The sequence below is a fragment of the Ursus americanus genome, chromosome 13 (genome assembly GCF_024610735.1).
Source record: "Ursus americanus isolate L20-20 chromosome 13, mUrsAme1.1.p, whole genome shotgun sequence".
Lineage (NCBI taxonomy): Eukaryota > Metazoa > Chordata > Mammalia > Carnivora > Ursidae > Ursus > Ursus americanus.
In genome coordinates this window covers 42,051,704-42,068,473 of record NC_142139.1, presented here as the reverse complement: position 1 = coordinate 42,068,473, position 16,770 = coordinate 42,051,704, and positions in this window count along the sequence as shown.

Genomic DNA, 16,770 nt, shown 5'->3' with positions numbered 1-16,770 from the left:
GCTACCCATATTGGCCACCTAATTATTTTGATCATCCTTACTGAGATCACTCTCTGGTAAACATTCATATAGGACATAATTATATTCACGCTCTCCCCTTTGGAGAGGTCTATCTGCATTTCTCTTCCCCAGATGTCCTTGTCACCAGCTTACTAGTCATGTTCCTTTCAAGTGCTTGAGAATCTAGCTAAACCTTTAGCCTTTGTCAATGAATCAGGACAAGTGCAGCCATGCACAGTAGCCAATGTTCAGCCCATAGTAGGTTCTCCCTTTACTACTCTTCAATGCCACCCAGGAGTGGGCTATAATGCCATGACTACCCACATTCAGGGGATGCTAGCCTATCATACAGAAGCCTCTGAAAACCAGGCCCAAATCTTCTGGCCAGTTTAAGTAGAAAGGACATTTTTATGACAAATTATAAAATGGCCTGCCAAAATGAGAACTTTGAAAAGACAGATTAAAGGCTAAGCTTCCAGGAATGACTCCCAGAGCCATGTCATAAAACCAGGCCACCAAGGAAGCTGCTGTGCCTGCCATGACCAAGATGTTGTAAAATCAGGAAGCTGCTAGATGAAACTGGACCATTACTGTAGCTATTGGATGCAGAAGGACGCCACCTCTGCCACAATCCGCTCCAACAGCAACTTTCATCCTCTGCTTCTTGACACCTGTAAAACTAGACACAAGACACTGAGGTCCCCACTACAGAAAAATTAAACTCTTTCATGACCATTGCTTGTTGTGAAAGAAACAGAAATGTGAGTCTGGCCTCATGATGTTTCATTTTATTTCCATTTTCCAAATCTCATGAAGGTACATCTACCTACTGACTAAGCCAAAATCACACCCAGAATCTTGTCTTCAAGGTTCTCTGGGAAATGTAGGGGTTTTTTTTTTGTTTGTTTGTTTTGGGGTTTTTTTTGTGTGTGGCAGCATTATTTTTTTTAATGATTTTTTATTATATTATGTTAGTCACCATACAGTACATCCCCGGTTTCCGATGTAAGTCTCGATGATTCATTAGTTGCGTATAACACCCAGTGCACCATGCAATACGTGCCCTCCTTACTACCCATCACCGGTCTATCCCATTCCCCCACCCCCCCTCCCCTCTGAGGCCCTCAGTTTGTTTCTCATAGTCCATAGTCTCTCATGTTTCATTCCCCCTTCTGATTACCCCCCCCCCCTTTCTTTATCCCTTTCTTCCCCTACTGATCATCCTAGTTCTTATGTTCCACAGATGAGAGAAATCATATGATAGTTGTCTTTCTCTGCTTGACTTATTTCACTTAGCATTATCTCCTCCAGTGCTGTCCATGTTGCAGCAAATGTTGAGAATTCGTTCTTTCTGATAGCTGAGTAATATTCCATTGTATATATGGACCACAACTTCTTAATCCAGTCATCTGTTGAAGGGCATCTCGGCTCCTTCCACGATTTAGCTATTGTGGACATTGCTGCTATGAACATTGGGGTGCATATGGCCCTTCTCTTCACTATGTCTGTATCTTTGGGGTAAATACCCAGTAGTGCAAACACCCAGTAGTGCAATGGCTGGATCATAGGGTAGCTCAATTTTTAACTTTTTAAGGGACCTCCACACTGTTTTCCAGAGTGGCTGTACCAACTTGCATTCCCACCAACAATGTAGGAGGGATCCCCTTTCTCCACATCCTCTCCAACAATTGTTGTCTCTTGCCTTGTCTATTTTTGCCATTCTAACTGGCGTAAGGTGGTATCTCAGTGTGGTTTTGATTTGAAGGGAAATGTAGGTTTTATACATTTATACATACAAACCCTACCAAACAAGAAGGAGCTTGGAGTAGATGTTAAGTAAGCCAATTTGTGTTATCACTGCACAGGAGAAGTAGTTCCAAAGTGAGGTTTTCTTATGTTAGGGGGAGAATTGACATAGAAAAGAGAAAGGATAACTGACAAAGAAAAATCATAAAAAGGAGATGAGGTCAACACCTAAGTGGAAAGTTAAGCCTTATAAAGGAGGAGCAGCACTTGTGCCTCCAAAACAAGGGAAGAATGCATAGAAATGTTGAGGTGAAAATGGGTTGTTCCAGATGACCTTAATATTTCAATAAAGTAGGAGGCAAAGTCAGTCTACTGTCACTGAGTGGTGAGGTTTGAAAAGATTTGAGTGGAATGAGAAGGAAATATGGAAATAAATTGAGAGCTGGTAACAGATAAGTAAAAGGAAAGAGCCCCAGGAACTTAGGTAATATAAGATATGTGCACTTCTGTGTGCGAATTCATGTATTTGATAAAAGCTAAAATACCGGGATTTTTGCCAGTCTCCCATCCTAACTAATAAGACGTAATGGGTGCCTACACCATAGATGGCTATATCCCAGCCTTGCTGGATTCCTGGACTCCTCTCAAAATCTTTCTCCTCTCCCAGTATAGCTGCATTTTAACAGAAAGCAAGAACCTTCAATTTAAGCTCTAAAGTGCTAATTATTAAACTTGGTCATCAAGGGCAAACATTTTAAAAGTTCTCTGAAGAGAGGGAAAACTGAATGGGAAGAAATCAGACAGGGAGACAAACCATGAGAGACTCTGGACTCCAGGAACCAAGCTGAGGGTTACAGAAGGGAGGAGGGTGGGGGGATGAGGTAACCCGGTGATGAGTATTAAGGAGGGCACGTGTGGTGATGAGCACTGGGTGTTATACACAACTAATGAATCATCGAACACTACATCAAAAACTAATGATGTACTCTATGCTGGCTAATTCAACATAATAATAAAAAAATAATTAAAAAAATAAATAAAGCTCAGATACTTACCCCCCCCCCAAAAGTATTCTGAAGCTTACAATACTCTCTGGGGATCAATCACACTTAAAATGAGAGAATATAATGTTAGTAATTCCCAAAAAACCTCAATTGAGATAGCAATTTAGAAATATAATATTTTTGGGGCGCCTGGGTGGCACAGTGGTTAAGCGTCTGCCTTCAGCTCAGGGCGTGATCCTGGCGTTATGGGATCGAGCCCCACATCAGGCTCCTCCGCTATGAGCCTGCTTCTTCCTCTCCCACTCCCTCTTCTTGTGTTCCCTGTCTCGCTGGCTGTCTCTCTCTGTCAAATAAATAAATAAAATCTTTAAAAAAAAAAGAAATATAATATTTTTTAGTTCAATGAACCAACAGACATTTCTTGGATGCATACTGTTCTACATTATGGAAGGGATATAAATAGGTCCAAGATAGAGTCCTATTTTTGGTAAAACTGGCTCACTCTATAGATAAAAATAAAATAGAAATGTCTACAAAATTGATAGAAGAAAATATAGGAGAATATCTTTGCGACCTAAAAGTGGGGAAGAAGTATTAAACAAAACCTTAAAATTACAAAGCAAAATAATTATTATAATAATAAGTTATTTGATTATAACAAAATTTTAAAAGTATACCATTGACAAAGTTAGCAAACAGATGATAAATTGAAGGAAAAACGTGTGTGTAAAACCAATTAGGGACTAATAGAATATATTAAGAACCTCTAAAAATCAACAGTAATAAACCAAGGAAGAACACCAATAGAAAAAAATGGACAAGATATATGAACAATTTATAAAAAAGGAAATCCAAAAGGCCACAAGTTTTTGAAGAGATGTACAAACTCATCAGTCATTAGAGAAAAGGAAATTAAAACCGTGAGCAACCATTTCACACCCACTAGACTGTCAAAACTTAGAAAGCTGGATAATAGGATACTTTGTAGATAATGTGGGTACAAATGGAGGAAACTTTCATGAACTCCCAGTGGGAACAGCCTTTCTGGGGAGCAACCTAGCAGTACTCAGTGTGTTAAGCCATTTGAGGTTAATAAATCACAATTTTGTCTATCCTGACTAAACACAAATATTGATACGTACTGTGAGACAGTGATGTCCAGAAAAAAAAAAACCCACATTAAATGTGTGCCACTGGCAGTCAGGCAGCAAGCACTGAGAAAACTGTTGCGAGAGGTTAAAGAGATAGTGATGCTTATTACATTTGGTGAAGGAAGGAAGGAAGGAAGGAAGGAAGGAAGGAAGGAAGGAAGGAAGGAAGGAGGAGGAGGAGGAGGAGGAGGAGGAGGAAGAGGAGAAGGGGGAAGGAAGGAAGGAAGGAAGGAAGGAAGGAAGGAAGGAAGGAAGGAAGGAAGGGGAGAAGGAGGAGGACGAGGAGGAGGAGGAGGAGAAGAAGAAGAGGAGGAGGAGGAGGAGGAGGAGGAGGAGGAGGAGGAGGAGGAGGAAGGAAGGAAGGAAGGAAGGAAGGAAGGAAGGAAGGAAGGAAGGAAGGAAGGAAGGAAGGAAGGGAGGAAGGAAGGAGGCTAACTCAGGGCAAGGTTTAGTGCATTAAGGGCTTGGCCTTCCCACCTATTTTCCAGTTGGAAAAATTACTAACCTAACATTTTCATGGATTCTATGTCAAGGGCATAGTTCTCTATTTCACCCAATTTGAATATCTAAGAAGTGACTGAAGTTTCTTGTAAATGAATTGTAAATGTTGAGTAATCGTTCTTTCTGATGGCTGAGTAATATTCCATTGTATATACAGACCACTTCTTAATCCAGTCATCTGTTGAAGGGCATCTCAGCTCCTTCCACAATTTAAGGAGGGCACATATTGCATGGAGCACTGGGTGTTATACACAATGAATCATGGAACATTACGTCAAAAACTAAGGATGTACTGTATGGTGACTAACATAACATAATAAAAAATTATTATAAAAAATAAATAAATAAAATAAATGAATTGCATACCTATAATATATATATATACCTATAATATATATACCTATATACCTATAATATATATATATATATATAGTGGATATATATACACCCCTCTAATATAGGTATATTGTATAATATATATATATAATATGTGTATATATATGCTTGTGTGTGTATGTATTTATATATATGTTATATATATTTATATACACACACACACCCATAATATAGGTATATTATGAGTAAAATAGCACTAATTGGCTGACTGAGGACCTCAGCCACTATTATGGTTTGTCATAAAAATGTATAATGAAAACCAAATACTGACTTGCAACAAATGTTTGCAAATTAAATCTTTTGGAATCCATGCTTGTTCTAGCTATGAGAAGTGGGCACAGAGAAAAGGTGAAGGACAGGACCACCTGATGGAGAGTAAGGGAAAGGAGGCCCTTGCTGTGTGAGGACCAATTTGAACCAAGACATGAGACAGGATGAAAAAGCAGAAATTGCTAGTGAAACTTTGTTCTAAAGATATGGCAAAGGTATAGCAAGGCAAGCAAGCCTCCATCTCCCCCAAATCTAGGAACGTTTTGGCCTTCTGCCTGAGAACTTAGAGCAGGATTCTGTCCGCTGGGAAAACCATAAAGGCTAATGACGCCAGCAACAGGATGTTAGAATCTTTACTATTCAAGTCACTAAGCCCCTCTGAGCCCTGCTGACACTTTAAATCAATGCTACCCATAGAAATATAATGCAAGTCTCATATGTAACTTTATTATTTTTTAAATGTTTTTTATTACATTATGTTAGTCACCATACAGTACATCCCTGGTTTCTGATGCAAGGTTCGATGATTCATTAGTTGTGTATAACACCCAGTGCACCATGCAATATGTGCCCTCCTTACATATGTAACTTTAAAGTTCTTAGTTGCCACTGGGTGTTTACCCCAAAGATACAGACGTAGTGAAGAGAAGGGCCATATGCACCCCAATGTTCATAGCAGCAATGTCCACAATAGCTAAATCGTGGAAGGAACCGAGATGCCCTTCAACAGATGACTGGATCAAGAAGTTGTGGTCCATATATACAATGGAATATTACTCAGCTATCAGAAAAAACGAATTCTCAATATTTGCTGCAACATGGACGGCACTGGAGGAGATAATGCTAAGTGAAATAAGTCAAGCAAAGAAAGACAATTATCATATGATTTCTCTCATCTATGGAACGTAAGAACTAGGATGATCGGTAGGGGAAGAAAGGGATAAAGGGGAGGGTAATCAGAGGGGGGAATGAAACATGAGAGACTATGGACTATGAGAAATAAACTGAGGGCCTCAGAGGGGTGGGGGGTGGAGGAATGGGATAGACCGGTGATGGGTAGTAAGGAGGGCACGTATTGCATGGTGCACTGGGTGTTATACGCAACTAATGAATCATCAAACTTTACATTGGAAACCGGGGATGTACTGTATGGTGACTAACATAATATAATTAAAAATCATGAAAAAAATAAAAAATAAAAAAATAAAGTTTTTAGTTGCCATATTTATAAAAGCAGATAAAATTATTTTAATAATCTATTTTACTTAGCCCAATATATCCAAAATATGATCATTTTAACAGGTAAGCAATATAAAAATTATTAGTGGATATTTTATATTCTATTTTTCATACCTCTCAGCTCTTACTGGCTGTGACACTCTAGAGTTAGAGAAAAGCCCAAAAACAATTCAGAGCTTTTGAGGAGAAATTGGAATGTATGTGCTAAAGGCTTCTCAAAACACATGCTTCTCAACATTTGAAAAGGCCTGCTTGTCATTTTATTCAACTGTTGGCCAATATGAGTCAAAGTGTATATATCCAAATCAAAGCAATTAAATAAAATATAAGCAAAATGGTATATAATGTATCCTTTTATTTATATCAAGTATAAAAATAGACAAAACTAAGCTATATTGTTAGAAGCAGGAGAGTGATTACCCTTGTGGGAGGGGTAAGGCTTGCAGGGGACATGAAGGGGCTTCTGGGGTGTTGGTGACATTCTACGTCCCCACCCAGATGTTGGTTATGTGGGTGAGCTCCACCAGTAAAAATTCATCACGTTGTTCATTTATGATATGCGAGTACTGTCTGTATGTGCGATGGCCATCTGTATATGTACAACTTCAATAATGAGTTAAAATATAAAGTGATAAGAACTTGGGCTTCTTTCTTTAATAATATGAAATGATTTAAGGATCAAACATTTAGATACAAATCGAATGCCTTTACCGGCCTCGTCTTCACAAAGGATGGGTAACTCAAATATTGTGGCATAAAAAATTTATGATGCACAAATTCTCCTGTTTTCCCTGGTGAATAAATCAAACATTAACTTTCCTTCCACCTCAATTAATTTGAACATGGCCACGTGATTTCAAAAAATTATCTTCAGAAGTATATTTTGAAGTAGGATCCAGTAACTTAAAGTTGTGCTTGAATGTGAATGGATTGTCTTTATTTCAGGATACATGTATTCTCTAGATATTAATCTACTTCAGTTCTTCCTTATCTGCACTTGAAATATGCAGCACATTCCTTTGGGATCTCTTGGAAAATCTAATCCTTATGAGAAACTTGGAACTCAGCACTTACTAAATACAACATTCAAAGAAAAATGCCATATTATCAATAAGAATATTATTACCTTGATTTTATTACATATGGTGATTAAGACTTATTCTCAAATGCACAGAGCATTACAAAGAAAAAGCCAAAAGGAAACCAATGAAATAATGAAAGATAAAAAAAAAATGTGGGATCAAGATTCAATGTTATCTCCCTGGAACAACTTCATTTCCAATACCTCCTGCCTCAACTCCACACACACACACACACACACACACACACACACACACACACACAAGACAGTAAGTCTGGCACCAGTTAAAGATAAGCCAACAGAAACTAAATTCAGGACCTATGGTGCAGGGTGGAATGATGGGGTACCCCAACAGCTTGGTTCTGCAGTCCTTATACAAAACAATGCAACTCCATCCATTCAAGGAAAGACTCATTTCAGGTCATGCCCATAAAGAAGAGGTTGCTTCCTACAGCCAGCTTCAGGATGGAGCCCTCCCTGTCCTGCCAGGATACCCCATTCATGCTTTAGAACAACTCCGTTGCATTTTAATGGCTAGCTTATTTTCCTCACTAAACTATGAGCCCCTAAAGGGGAAAATATTTAACGTAATGCCTGGCACAAAGTAAGTACTTCTTGAATTGAGTTTAAAATATTTTTACCAAAATAAGAGAAATGCTTTCGTGTAAAAGTAGGGGAAGAAGATAACTGAAGACCTTTAAAATATATACTAGGCTTTATTTTCTTAATTGCTCAGGAAGATTCATCTTAAGAGTCTTTTGGAGTAAGAACTTAGTACCTTGGAAAGAGTTGCTTAGATTTGTCTTGCATGCTGCAATATGCCCAGTGCTTGAAATAGTTCCTAGGCCCATGGTTGTTGCCTGAGAAATAGCTAATGAATGAATGTACAAATGAACTAAGTTTTTCAAAGCACTTGGGGACAATTTCCACAGTGTTCTCCACTCTCTAAAACTTTCACTGGAAGCTTCACAGCCCAACTCATCATAATCACCTGGTGGGCTACTTCAAATGCAGATTCCTGAGCCCCACCTATATTGTATTAGTCAGGGTTCTCCAGAGAAACAGACCAACAGGGTGGATGGATGGATGGATGGATGGATGGATGGATAGATGTGATAGATAGATAGATAGATAGATAGATAGATAGATAGATAGATAGATAGATAGATAATAAGAAATTGGCTCACATGATTATGGTGGCTAGTCCAGTAGATTGGGAAATCAGGTAAGTGTTGAATCCACAGAGTAGGCCAACAGGCTAGAAACTCAGGCAGAGTTTCTGTGTCACAGTCTTGAGGCCCAATTCTCCCTCTTTCAGGAGCCTCAGTCTGTGGTCTTAAAACCTTCAACTGATTGAATGAGGCCAACTCACATTATAGAGAGTACTCTGCTTTACTCAAAGTCTATTGATTTACATATTAATCACACCTAAAAAATATCTTCACAACAACATCTGGACTGGTGTTTGATAAACAACTGGGCACCATGGGCTAGCTAGGTTGACACATAAAATTAATCATTACACCCACCATGAAAACTCACCTAGAAAGTTGGTTTAAAATGCAGAAGGTCTGGGGGTAGGGCCCAAGGAATGCATTTTTTTAAGTTTGTTTGCTTGTTTGTTTGTTTATGTAATCTCTATACCCAATGTGGGGCTTAAACTCACGACCCTGAGACCAAGAGTCGCATGCTCTTCCGACTGAGCCAGCCAGGCGCCCCCGAAAGTGCACTTTTAACAAGCATCCCAAATGATTCTGATTCAGATTCAAGTGTTCCCTGGAACCGCAGCTGGAGAAACACAGCAGTTTACATGCTTGCTGGGTAGCTCTTAAAGCACATGATACTAGCCACATTCTGGAATTCAAAGGCAGTCGAGTGGTACGCAGTCCAGCTTCACAGTGAGATGGACATGGCTGGTTATCAGGGTTCAGTCAGAAAAGCAAAAACCCACCAGGTGCTCTTCGAACAGAGAGAATGTAATAGAGGAATTATTTAAACAAATATTGAAGGGACTGAAAAACAAAAGGGAACTCTGAGGTAACATAGAGATAGTTACTACAGGAGGCAGCTGCCACCTCTCAGGCTGGGGGAACTAAGAGAAGCAAATGCAATCATCAGAAACAAGAAGTCTAGAACAGCGACCCTGAAGAGTGAGGACCCAGACTTCCAAGGAAATGTGCTGCTTGACTAGCGTTGGTGTCTCTAGAACTTGGAGGAAGGATACTATGGAGCTAAAACTCAGATCTCCAAGGGAAAAGGCACTAGCTGTCTGGAGCTATATCTGTGAGGGGGTGCATTGAGCCTTATTGTGAGAATGGGGGGAGAACTGGGGAGAATGGGGAATCAACTGTCACTGCCCGACTGAATAATTATTTCTGGGGCAACATTAACAAACATAAGAAGTAGACCAGAAGGATCCAGTCCTTCCTCTCCCATCCTTGCAGCACCTCTGTAGTGCCCCCTATTGGCAGAACCTAGCAGGGAGCCCGCTGGCCCAAGAGAAAGGGGATCAGCAGAGTTCTAATCCCTACATCACAAAGCACAGTACCGAGGGGGGAGCAGGGGGCGGTGTTTGGACTGATAGTCAATAGCTCGATAATCAAGATAGCAGTGTCACCAAAACCACCCCAGGTGAAACAACAGCATCCGAAAGGGATTAGACAACCTGGGCCATGTATGAAAAAGAATCTCTCCTGCTTGGACCAGCACATCTTCTTTTTTTTTTTTTTTTTAAAGATTGTATTTATTTATTCGACAGAGATAGAGACAGCCAGTGAGAGACGGAACACAAGCAGGGAGAATGGGAGAGAAAGAAGCAGGCTCATAGCGGAGGAGCCTGATGTGGGGCTCGATCCCATAACGCCGGGATCACACCCTGAGCTGAAGGCAGACGCTTAACCGCTGTGCCACCCAGGCGCCCCTGGACCAGCACATCTTCTGTTCTCACACAACTAATAGCAGATCTTCAGTCCAGTGGTTCAAAAGCATACAACCGCTTTATCAGTTTATTGCAATTTAGCAAACCAAGTGACTTGATGAATTTAAGAAAATGTAAACATAATATGGTTCAGTTATTACATCTATAAATAATAAAGCCTGGAGATGTTTTAGAATACAGGGTGGCAGAGGATGGTCTCTGGATCAGCAGCATCAGCTTCTGGTGCTGTGAACTTATTAGAAATGCAAATCTTGGACCGCCTTGCAAAAAACAAAAACAACAACAACAACAAAAAAAAACCCCTACTAAGTCAGAAACCCTGGGACAGAGCCCAGCAGCCTATGTTTTCACAAGTCCTCCAAGTGATTCTTTTTTTTTTTTTTTAAAGATTTTATTTATTTATTCGACAGAGATAGAGACAGCCAGCGAGAGAGGGAGCACAAGCAGGGGGAGTGGGAGAGGAAGAAGCAGGCTCATAGCGGAGGAGCCTGATGTGGGGCTCGATCCCATAACGCCGGGATCACGCCCTGAGCCGAAGGCAGACGCTCAACCGCTGTGCCACCCAGGCGCCCCCCTCCAAGTGATTCTGATGCACACTGACGTCTGCGAACCACTGTGCGAATGCATGCCTGTAGCTTACTTCATCAAATTTCTGACCCGAGGGACCTTTCCTTAGCTCCTCCCTGATGCAAAGTATCTTCACTGGTTTTGTTATATCATCAATCATTATCCTGCCACAAACATATGATTAATAGTCAAAACCACCCAGAACATAAATCACAAAAGTTCCCAATTTCCTTTGGCACACGCAGATATCTTGCCTGTTTGTATCTATAATTTTTTTCAGACTTGCCCTGTAGTCCAAGGGCCCAATTTAAGAAAAAAAAAAAAAAAGTACTGTTTTTCATTTTATTTTTAGTAATAAGCTAAGTAATTAAGTCTTTTCTGGTTCCTGAAGCAATCCAAATTTCAGAGAACTTTAAAGTGAACAAAGAAAATTCAGTTAATAGGCATGGACGTAAGGGAATCAACTTACTAAAATTAAAGTCCTGGAGAGGTCACAGCATAAAACCAGATTTAGGAGGATTAAACACATTATTGTGCTTCTTTTCTCCAACTATCCATGTTATTTTCCATATTAATGTTTTTCTCCATAGTTATTCAGGAAGGATGGATTTGTCACATGAAAATGCCAGGATAAGCTTAACCCCTAAAAGAGGTCTTCCAAAGCAGAGGTTGCAAACTGGTGCCCAGGAGCAGATTAGGCCAGCAGACAGATCTCGTTTGACCCACATGCTGTTTTGTTTGTTTGTTTCATATTTTCCAGTATTTTTAAACTGGGAGCTTTCACATAAAAATCCAGACTTCTGGCCACTCTTGGCCCCTTATCCTCTCATGACAAATATGGCTGGACCCTTGAAGCTTCTGCTCCCCCAGGAGGACACACACTCTCCAGGTTACCATAGTCCCCACCTACCTCACTCCACTCACACCCGAGTTTATGATTGCTGCCTTATATCCTACCCAAGGGGCTTCTAGGTTGGGAGGAGGGTGTCTTCTGTCCCTTTAAGCTAAAGGGACACCAAAAAGTAAGTTTCACTCTACAGACAGGCCTATCCCAAATGCTTTTCTGGAATGACTTCCAGAGTGCCTTCTGGAGTAAGGCCCGATCGTTCTCCCAGACTGTTCTCCCAGATAGGTTCATGTCACCTATCCTGCTCCATCAGGATGCCCTCCCTCCCATCCCCCCTGGCCCTTCATCCTTTGGTTTGCTATCGGATCATTGCACAGATTTCTCAAGCCCTGAAACACCTCCTTGATCCCAAGACTCTCTCAAAGCCACTTCTGGCCTGTTCCCACCCTTTCTCTTTCATCTCTACTTTCTCACTCCCTGGTCACTACCCACCCCCAAATCTGCTTCAATCCAGCTTCTTCTCCCACCATCCTAACTGAAATGGATCTGGTTGATATCACTAATGGCCCCCTACTCACCAAGTCAAATGGGTTGCTTCAGTCTGCATCCTTCTCCCCCTGCACCTCTGTGTCCTTTCTTAACCTTCCTCATCCTGCAAGTGTCTGTTTAGGCCCCACTCCCTCCTCTGAGCCCTTCTAGGGCCCTCAGCTGTGTCCAATGCCCCTCTGAGCCAGTCTCTCATGACATCCTGTTCTTATCACTATCATCCCACTCCAAACATACCATAACTCTCGCTTAGGAATCTGTCTTCCCCACTGAAAGTTAGAGACCGTGTCTCACCCACCTCTGTACATACAGTGCCCAGTCCAGCGACTGGCATACAATAAGCACTTGATAAATATCTATCGATAAAGAAATAAATGGATGAATGATTAAATGAACCAAGAATTGAAGTACCTTTTAAGTTAATTAGGAGTAGGAAGTTCTGAAATCCTCTCAGGAGAAGCAATTTGCCCCAAAACAGCTTTATCCAGGAGGCCACCCTACTAAAGCAAATTAAATCAGGTGGAGAAAAAAGTATATGCTTTTCTCCTTTTCTTGGTAGACATTTAAGAGAGTTTGAATTAGTAATGTCCTTTCATATCTACCGGGGATTTTAAGAAGTCACCACCCCAGAATATTTTACAGCTCTAGTTACACAGTGATGGAGGTACCCAGAAAGACTCTGCCCTTGAAAGAGAAAGAAAACCAGAGATTCAGAGTAATAAAAAAATTTAAAAAACACACACACACAAGGAATAACAAGGTAAGGATGAAATAAACATGCCCCCCAAAGTCCTTGAGGAAGTCATTCATTGACATCATCGCACAGAAATAGCTTTATAACACAGCTAGAAACAAGGCTGGGAAGTTACTCTACCTATTTCTCTCCCTTTCCATAGCTCTGCTATCACTAGCACCACCCTGGACCAACAGAGAGGTTAAATGGAAAACGAAGAGAGAGAGAGGTTGGAAGTCCAGGCATTGACTGTCCATGTTGGCAAGAAGGAGGGAGGAGGGGTAAATTAGTCTGTGGTAGCAGGAAAAGAAGGTGAGGTCCTACAGCCATCTCACACTGGACAAGGGCTGCCCTGAAGTGTGGTCATTCACACATCACAGTTTTTCTAGCCCACATTCATTCCATACAGACAGATGATTCCAGACACAGATACAGATATAGATAGAAATATATACATACATAGATTCTCCCTGGGCTCAAAGAAGAGCCTCTGGAAAGTTCCTATGCTGCTGTCCCCTACTTGTCATGCAGCTTCTGGCTTCCAGGCCACCATGGTAGAATTTCAACCTTTTGCATAGCTGAAAGGGCTTGATGCTGGGACTAGCTGCCCATCCCAAAATATCAAAGCATTTTTCATTCCCATTAAGCAACTGGAATCCTCAAGCAGGTATATCCCTGTATCCCTCCTTGTGTATCTAGAAACATCTGTGTTGGCTGAAAGTATTCCACTTAGGCCCACAAGAATCACTAAGCCTCATTCCAATATACAAAGAACAGATATATGGCAGGCAGGGAGACACCACATTCCATTTCCTTTGGTGAAGAGGGAGCTCGCTTATGCCCTCTTCTATTGTCTTTCTTTTCCCTTTCCTCCACCTTCTTTCTTTATTTTTCTGCTAGTTGATTGAAGGTAGTAAGGGAGAGGAACAGAGATCATTCAGATCTCTGTAGAACAAGATGAAAAGGAAAAAATACTAATTCCATGCATGCCTTTCTCCCAACTCAAGTGCCTTGCCTCATCCATCCCATAGCAACCCCCCAAAAGACCATAGTGGAAAATAAAACTATTTCATTGATCAACTGATATACACATTGTGTAACTTCCAGGCAATTGTTATCAGATATATTCAAAAATATAATTTTGAATTATCTCAAATTACTGCCTCATTGGCCCTGGGAATAATCAGTCATTTCTTAAATTAACAACAGCTTTTAAAAGGCATGACTCACATGACAAAAATAAATAAACAAAATGGAAACTATGATAGCTAAGACTGCCATTTTATGTGAAAAATATTTGAAAGCTGTTAATGATTTTTCTACTAGAGACATGAGTATTTTAAGTTTTTGGATAATTTCATTATTAACAATAACATTTCTGAGCATCCCTATGGAAAGCACTATGTCCTCTGTTTTGTCATTTGATAGCTACCATAGTAATAAAAAAAAAACTAAGCCCAGTCTTAATACAAGAAAATTAGAAAGAATTTCAATTATAAAATTCAAAGATACAGAATTTGCTCTCTAACATCCTATAGCTCCTAAATGCCAGTGCTTAAAACAATTATATTAATCGTTAAGAGCTCTGTGTTCATATTGCTTGGGTGGGGAAAGGCATGGCATTCGATGCCCCTGCTGAATTCAGTAGGCTGTGTTGAGAGGGCAAGGGAATATTATCATGATCACTTTGCCAATGGTGCATGCACCAGGGCTGGCCTAAACTCAGCTCTACCAAAACCAGCTGCCTAAGCATCCAGTCCTAAGAATGCAACCGTCTGCCTGGTGTTTTCCAAACCTATTCCCCTCCCTTAAGACACTTGGGGGCAGAGAGTTGAGAGATTAAAAGATTTGAGAGTCTAGGGAGGATTCAGACATCCTGACTTCTGGCAGCTCCCCTTGCCCTGTTTTCCTACAGCCCACATGGCGCTTAATCAGTGATGAGTGCTAGAAAATCACTTAGCATTATTGAAACCTCTCCACCACATTGTTTTCTCAGAGCAACATATACATTATCTCTGTAGCATACATTTGTATTGGGAATTTTCTGGATGCAATTATCCTTTGCAACTAATAAAATAAGATGTAATTATAGATGTACTGTTAGCAGTGCCACTTTAAATTTAGGTTGATATGTTTGTGGCTGTCTGGAATTCCAGATCCGAGTGCTGTTTATTACTTTCACCCACCGTTATTGGTGAGGAGAACGCTGCTCGTGGCAAGACCTCTCCGGGGTAGCACACCCACACTCCTTTGGGGGCCTCTCTGCTTCCTTAGCTCACAGCTGCACTTTTGACCCTCTCCTGAACAGCTTCCAGGGCACAATTCAACCCAAGCAGAGGCCCCGGGTGCCACCCTGAACCCGCAGTATAGTGGCCTGACTTTAAATGTCAGTCTAGTGTCTACTGATTTAAGTGGGGAACAGAGACTGACATAGAGAAGCCTCAATCAAAAATTTCAGAAAGAGCCTACTTAGACTTGGACACAACTTCTCTGCATTTTCTACAATGAGCATGTGTTGTCTAAAAAACAAAACAAAAGAACCACATAATAAATGTTATATAAAGTCAGCAAGAAGATAGGCCCTTCCACTGAGACCCTGCCTACAGGAACTCTGGAGGTACTTGAAGACTTCCTATGGGGTAAGTCGACTCATAGAAATTGTAAGGGAATTCACTTCTAGAAACAACTTCCTATACCGGGTCTTACTGAAAACAGGAACTGAAGATGTGTACACTTACAGTATATAAGTTATATTTCCATACAAAAAAAATTTTTAAAGAATACATTGATGAAGAGTGTTCAGAACCTAACAAAAAGAAGACCTGTTGCCCCAGGTTTCTCTTGACTCTAACATCTTCGTGGCAGCACAAAGTATCCTCAGCACCCAGTATATGGATGCCTGTTGAGAAGTTGAGCAAGTCTTATGAACGTTCAGAGCATGTCCCATGAAGTCCTCTAGCCTATGAGGACAATATCACTTCAGAGACAAACCAAGCAATTTGATTTTGTGGCTGCCTACCAAAAGAACAAGGTGGACCCAAGAGCTCAGTGCAGACAGATGAGAGGGAAGTCAGAAAGAATGCCTCAGAATAACATCCTCCTGGATGGCTAATGCCTAGAAATGGTTGAGACGTCCCTCCCACACAGGGGAGGGAGAGGTCTCACAAGAGGACCAGGTAGAAGGACTGCCCGTCCCTCTTAGCCAAGGGAGGGCAAGGTCTCAGGTAGGGGGACTGCTTGGCTTAAAGGATCCTGAGGACGGAGCAACTGACAGGGCAGCTAGCACAGTGTCCAGAAAGAATTGTATGAAAGAATCGCTTTAGCAAAGGAATCTGAGGATATGGGCCTATGAGCCATGGCCAGTAGGGTAACTGAGAGCCAGGTTGCTGGAGGCATGGATTCCAGAGACTGTGTCTTGCATCAGGGAAGCTCTGGAAAAGGTTCAAATAGTTTGGAGAATGGCTTCAAGGCTAGGAGCATCAGCCCTGACCTCAGATAGCCTAGACAGTGACTCCAGTTCTGCTGCGCTACTCACACTTGCTGTAAAACCCAAAGCAAGTCAAGCTCATGGTGCTTCAATTTCCTCCCTGTAAAACAGGGTTAATACTAGTAGTTACAGACCGTTATGAGAGTTAGATGGAATCATTCTGGTCAAGTGCTTGCTATAACACACAGCACAGGAAAAGAGGCCAGATGTCAAAATTATAATTATTTGATCCCAACTTTCGCAGGCAGAGGAAATGTCAAGTCA